Here is a 7,686-nt window from a genome sequence, read left to right as displayed (position 1 = left end):
GGTCTGACATAAACCGTTGGACGACAAAAAGTTGAATTCCGCGCTTTAGCATAAGCGAGTAAAAACAGAATTGTTTCGAGATTTTCAGTGCGAAATAACCTTATACCGCTTTAAGCTTGATCGTAACGCGACATTGTTTTGGAAACGATGGCAGCTTAAGATCAACATATTCAAACTTTATACGATACTTATCTTACTAATATTATAAATGCGAATGTTTTCATGGATGGATGTTTGGTAGAAAGTATCTACAGAACGGTAGCATGAATCCCGCAGAAAGACATACATAGTTGTAGAGCATAGTCTGGATGAACAGGTAGGCTACTAATAAAGTATTTTTTAATGCCGCGCGGACAGAGTCGCGGGTGACAGCTAGTTTGTGTATAAAGCTTGAACATTTACTAATTACAAAGATGGTTTAATTTTAAAAAGACACGGTATCTTGTGATAGTTTTTTATTGGGTCTATTTAATTTTAATAATGCTCTCAGAGACCTTAATTGGTCGCTTATCAAAGCCTTTTGATGTATTTTTCTTATACTAAAGCACTAACAGGTACGTACAAATTTTGTTAAATATAACTTGCTACAAAAATTCTTGCTTAATCATATTATGTAATTCAAGTTAAATCCTCAAACGAAATTAAAATTTGTAATTTTTAAAGTAAAATCTATAAGACTGTAACATTTATTATCGCACTTCTACAAATCGATAAGACTCGATGCAATACAATCGACAATAAAATCGATTCAGCGACGTACGGCTTTTGTCAAAGCGAAATGATTCGACTGCAAAAAAGTATCGTAATTATTTCACCGGGAGGGTAATTTCGAGTCATTGTTCTCGAGAAATAGCAATTATATACAATTACTTGTATATGACATTGTGTTCTTTCATTCTTGTGTATCGATAGTGAACCAACGTGGTGCATCGCTCGAATGCCCCGCGACCTGCGCGCCGACTGTTGCGCTCCACACTGCTCCAATAATAAATCACTAAATGTTAATTTAAAGCCAAAAAATAAAACTGACGATACTATGACTTTCATTGCAAGAATAGTAATCGAATGGCACCTCATTCGTCAATATTAGCTCTTACAACCATATAAACCTGACATAGAACAAACAACTACGCAAAAAACATTATATTGTATTCTATGTTTTGATCTTAGTAATATCATAAATGTTGAATTTTTCCATGTATGGATGGATGTGTTTCTCCAGAACGGCTACATTTACATCTCGCTGAAATTTACCATAGAGTTTAAAGAAAGCCTGGAATATCCTATATCTCGCGCGGACGTAGTCGCAGGCGGCAGCTAGCTCTTGACATTGCTAAGACTTATGATACAAATATAAAATAATAATTTCTATATTAATTAGCCATTTAATTACTGTAAGAATGTAAATATAATTTATTTCTTAATTAATATTAGAAGAAATTAATTATCGTATAGTACCTAACATGGTTAATTGTGGAACAAATCTACGAGACGCGGCCATCAATGTCTTTGTCAGTGTAAAAAGTAGAACAATGAAGTGAAAATGTTAACGAAATATTATCTAACAATGGCGGGCTATTATGACGGATAGGTGTGAAGAATGCGACGGAATCTGTAAACAGGCGCGGCTTTAGAATTTACTGTCGGACGGACAACTATGGCGCGGGTCTTAAAAAAAGTAAAACATAACATTCCGTTTATTAATAACAATGATAAAACATAGTACAAAGGTTTAATGTTAGTTTAAAAATTTTCTCTTTAGAAGTTTAATAGTTCTCCTTTATATAAACTTTCTCCTAACAAATATCATGAGAAAAAAAGATACATTTTTATTATATTATTTCTGTTTTTTGTTTTACTTAAATTGATGTTAGATTGCTTGTGTACAATATTTCGACACAAAAATGCTTATCGTGAAAAGCCACTTTTATGTTAAGACGCAATGAAAATAAATTTAAATTTTGAAACGAAATTATCATTATTAAAATTTAAATAGACCACACACACAGACTACAAGCATAGTTTATAGTCAAGGAACAAAGAATAGGGTTGGCAACGAATTTTATTATCATTATTTTGAGCAGTTAAAACATGAAAAAGTTTATATTATTTCGATTTTATATTTTATAAATTCTGTTCTACAGTAATCAAATCTACTAAACCAGCCAGCGTTAAGTCTCTTTTAAATTTCATAATGAATAAAAAAAGTTAATTTAACGCATTTTATTGCATTTAATTTTGTACATCCATGAACTCGATAATCTCCAAAGATTCTTTTGAATTTTTTGTTTTAAAAGTTCCAAGTTTCATTCAACAATTCAATTTTTTGTTTCAATTTTTCAATTTACACTTCCAATATATAGTTTTAATATAAGATACATCCCTATTCGGTCAGGACTAAAATCTTTTTTTTTAATTCGAGTCGTGAATTCGTCGCATACATTGTCTAAGTTTGGACAAAATAAGTGAGTAGGAAATACAGGTAAGAAGTAGTCCCTTTCCACTTGTCCTTTAGTCTTCGGAAATGCAATTCGAGCGCATCAAAAATGAACCTTGAACCTTGAACATAAAGGTTTAATTCCTTCAAAATTTGAGCTGCATCAATACGTACACGATTATAGAATTTTCAACTTTATTATAAACTAATAAAGTGTCTTTTAGGATGGTGAAAGTAAAGCAATAAAGTATAAATGAAAGTCCACGTAAAAAGGTAGTGATGATGGAAAAATGAGCAGAAAGTTATTAAGGCTCTTTGACGAAGATGCCAATTCTATAGTTTTCTTATGGCTCGCTTCGATTCGCTTCGACATTTTTGTCCGGATTTCGGATTTGGAGCGTTTGTGGAATTCAGTCCGGTTTAGAATTTTATCTTGATTAAAACCACAGTGTAGACTAAAAATTATTTACTGTGATACATATAATTTCAGTTAAAAAAAATATATGAATTTATTTTACTGCATAATAAATTAAGGAGAACATAAATATTATGAAAAAATGCCACTCAGTACGCTTACTTATGCCGAAATATAGGAAAGTATATCTAAGAAATGTTAATAATTTAATTACGTATATAAAAATAAACAATTGCATTTATATTCTTTCTTATAATATGAAAACTAATATAAATGATTTATTATAAGCGAGTCGTTTGGCGAGATACATAAACATAATACAAGCGTCGATATCCGTCAGTCAGCCCCACATCCCGGCCACCGGATTAGTTATGATTTACGATGAGGATTGCCGAGGTAAGAACACTCAAAGTCGGCAAATGTCCTTATACCATTACAGCCCCACGCTCAAGCTAGCCATTAGTGTGGGCCACTAAAACTGATAAAAAATTAAAAGCATAGGCCCGGTACGTTAGTAAGGGAGTTCTTAAGTTTTATTTGCTAGAAGTTACATGAAGTGAATAGCCGTTAATAATACAAATAGTTGCCTTTTAAGTAGTATTAGATAGATTTTACGTTAGACTAGTGTTTAATCTACTAGTTCATCTTTATACTTATACAAGCTGAACCTTGACATACTGAGAAGAATTTCAATTTTACCAAAATTTGCTTGCACATAACAAATGAATTCAGTATTTGTGTTGACTATTTCCACAGTTATTTTGTAGAAAGCACTTACACACTTCGAAAATGCATTTTGAGTCGCGACAAAAATAAACCTTGAATTTTAAAGATAAAACTTTGGACTGCAACAACAAGCACATAGTTATTAAAATTTCAACTTTAAGATGAAATCATATGCTAAACTGATACACAAAATTCTTCCTGATTATATTTCCTTTCTAACATTTTGATTACTTAAAAATAACTCTATGCGCTGCACGCTTTAAGCGTATAAATTCCCGCTCGTTTCGAGGCCCACACTTGTGTCCATACACATGTCACTCCGTCGCAATCGTATCGCACTTATATCGCGCCTTTTTTTAATAAATCCACACAAAAACCTCCTCCCTCGCGTGGTCACAAACAATTTGTATGAATCAATTACATCGCGGGGACACTGTTTCTTATATTAATAGTTTTTTCGTTTGGAGATAATCTTTAATAAGAGACAAGAGTAATATTTTTTTATCGAAATAATACTTTAAGAGCGGTCTAGAGTTTTGATTTTAATATTTAATAAGTAGTTTATATTGGATTTAATGTTAAGGTTGCTTCTACTTTTAAAAAATTGGAACAAATGTTTCGGAAAAAAATCCTACTTTATAGTCGTTTTAGTTGGAAATTTATTAGTATGAAATCTACACTAAGCGATTAGTTAAGTATTCATAAAATGTAGTATGCCAATTATTATTCGTTGTATTAAAACTTGTGTAAAATATTTAACCGTAGTTACTCGTTAGTATACAATTTTATGTCCGTGTTAGGGATCCGATTATTCTACTATCACCCGTTTTAAAGTGGCGAGGGTGGTGGATGAAATAAAAAGTAAGGCTCATCTCCCCCTCTCGTCCCCCGATCTCTCTCCCCCCGCTCACCTGTACGCAGGTCGCATACTAACACCGCTCTCAGGAAGCTTTTAACCCAACGCGGTTGAACCTTGATTATAAACCTAATTACAGTTTTATTCCTCGCTTATAAGAAAACATTCCTTTATCGTTGATTTTAAGAGTGATTTCTAAAATAATTTAAAAAGCATTTTTCTGTCTGCTTACTCTGTTCTGACCATCACAGACATCGCAACCTTTTAACTTACTGAAAATGTCTCTGGATAACGTACACATCGCTTTTCTAACGATGTCAGTGGGTTTTTCGTTTACGTGTTAACATATATTAAAAATATCTAAAAGAAAATCCATAAAATAATCTCTCGATGGGTTAACACGATTAATTTTTAATAAGAAATTTATGAATTAAGACGAATCGTTTTTAGGGTTATCATTCATTTTATAGTTAGGTGCAAAAAACAAGAGTATGTCTTTGATGTCTTGGGCAAGGTGTAAGTCAGGTCGCACCGACTTCGTTACGTCGCCGGATCGATTACGGCACGTGATGTGCCTTAGGGCTGTATATCTTGTAATACATCAACATACATACATTTCTCATATACAAACAGACAAAAAATACTTGTAAAATTAAAATTTTATGTATATTGTTATAATATAATTGTAAATATTTATAGTTAACAGCAATCAGAGCTGCAAGCAGAGCTACACCACTTGAACTAGAACTTTCAATCTTAAAATTTTTGGAGTTAACTAGATAGATTGAAAACTAAGACTCTTATATTACCACTAGATAAATCACAGCAATTAGATTTCAGACACTTTAATGCAGCACATATTTTGTGACAGCCCTACTGAGTCCAGCACGTACGTTTTACGACCGCCTAAATATCGCATCAGGTCCATAAAGTTGAGACACGACGAGGAACCTCCCGCGATGCTTTATGACCAAACTTTACAATTCTCAAAACTAATAGTTCGCTTTGGCCACATTTGCAGCAAAATTTTACTATCATATATCTAACAAGATTTAGTTTGCATTTTATAGATCTTTCCTACTAATTTTTATGTATTAAAATTATACCGTGATATGTTTGAAATTAAAAAAAATACTTATTCTGCACTTAAATATTTAGATAGACGAGAGAGCGGTTCACTTACTGTTAAGTTATATAAAATATTTAAACTGTTTTTGGACTTGTAATTAATAAATTATGTATAAACCAGTCTTACCTTATCTTTATATCCACTCCTAATTTATTTTAATAGCAAAATTGTAAAACCTCAACATTACTAAATACAAAAAAAATGAGACTGTGTTACAATAACAATAACAAAACAGTCTGCACTGAAACTTTTTAAAGACTAATCACCCTGTTTCCGGCAGTGCGTCGTAATAGAGGTTCGGGTTGGGGCGAGCTCTCATTCTCGTCACGTAGTCGGTACGTGGCCGCCCCGAGAATTACTACCGTGCTATACGTAGCTAACTTCAGATAACTACGAGAAAGTGTAAAGCTTTTTAGGAAGTTATACAAATTTTCCTATCTTTATGATGTATTTATATTCTAAATTAAAAGTAAATCATACGTTCTGATAATTAGAATAGAAAAATTGTATTTTTGTATGTAACAAATAAACTCAAAAACTACTGAACCGATTTCAAAAAATCTTTTTCTATTAGAAAGCTAAATTATCGATGAGTAACATAGACTATATGAGAAGAAATTCAAATATATGTGTGAAGTCAACCAACACGCACTTGGCCAGCATAGTCAACTATGGCCTAGTCACCCCTAACTTAGGGTAGGCTCCGAGCCCCTCGGTGGGGACGTATAGTGAGCTGATGATGATGATGAACATAGACTATATGTATTACTCGATTTTTTAATTCCGTGTAAATGAATCGGCATTATAGTGCTTATTATCTATATCTAAATCTATAATTTCCTTCCATCAATCCAGCCGTGTATCATTGGTATAGTTATGTGTGACAGGCGTGACCCCAACTGTTATACAAATATTAACTGTAAATGTGAAAAGTAAAATAGAAAGACTGAGATTTAAAAGACATATAAGATTAAAAATGTTAGGAAGAAAATCCGAATATGTGGCACTGTATTGACCCATCCTTACTTAATTACCTTAACTAGCCTTACTAAAATGTCGACGTTTGTGTCCCTTCACTATTCATTCTGACACTGGACTTTGTAAAGAAAGCACGTCAAAAATTATAACAAACAAAACAAAGGATTTTAACTAATAATGTCTAAAATAAATAACGAAATTAAAGTCGCTCTTAAAGACGATTCAAAGGATGATGGTATGTTAAACACATTCCCAGTGCATGTAATATGAAAGGAATCGCAAGCATAGGTATAATACTGGAGTAATTCACAGAGGCACGTCCGACCACGTGATACGAATTGACTTAACTCGTGGCGACACACTTATAACTGTGCAAGACAAAGTAGAAATTTAGATGAATTTTACGAGAAAACTGCTAATTTAAGGTTATTCACAGTAATTTTAAAGTCTAGTTAAATAGAAGAAAGAATTTAATATAACTTATTTATAATTAGCTGTTTAAAAACAAATATATCAAACTGGATCTGTCAATTCGGTGAATTATACAAATATAATAAATGTTACTCTCAAAAATAGTGAAGGGTTTTAGGTTAAAGGAAATTAGAATACTACCCAGTTGCCAGTCGAGCAGAAAATTAAAACATTCAGCATGATAAATGTATAATAAAACGATTTCAAATCGCACACATATCTGCAACTTTAAATATCGTCTTTATTATCAATATGAGTACGCTTTTAATAGCATTAACTCCCTCTCGAAGGCGTGAAAGTATTTTTATAGGTGTCCAGGAATGTCATCAGATGCGAATACAACGCCCCCCTTGACAACTTTATGATTTAATGCTTGCCTTGCTTGTAATTATATCGCGCTCTTCTACGCATTAGGGCATTGGCAGGATCTTAGATGCCTCCTTAATTACGACTTGAAATGATAAAAAAGTTGATAGAACTTTAAATAATACTGTTTTTTTTGCGTACAATGCTAGGATTTCTTACGCTTATGGATTTAATCGTTTAAGAGGCGTGTGATAATATTTTTTCGTTTAAATACCTTGAACACGTTATTAGCTGTTTTATGTAGAATTTAATATAAGTTATTTTGACAAAATTGATAAAAAACTTGTGATTTAGCAGCCTAAATTTTT

Source organism: Papilio xuthus, unplaced genomic scaffold (genome assembly GCF_000836235.2).
Source record: "Papilio xuthus unplaced genomic scaffold, Pxut_1.1 DF827714.1, whole genome shotgun sequence".
NCBI lineage: Eukaryota > Metazoa > Arthropoda > Insecta > Lepidoptera > Papilionidae > Papilio > Papilio xuthus.
This window is presented reverse-complemented; position numbering follows the sequence as displayed.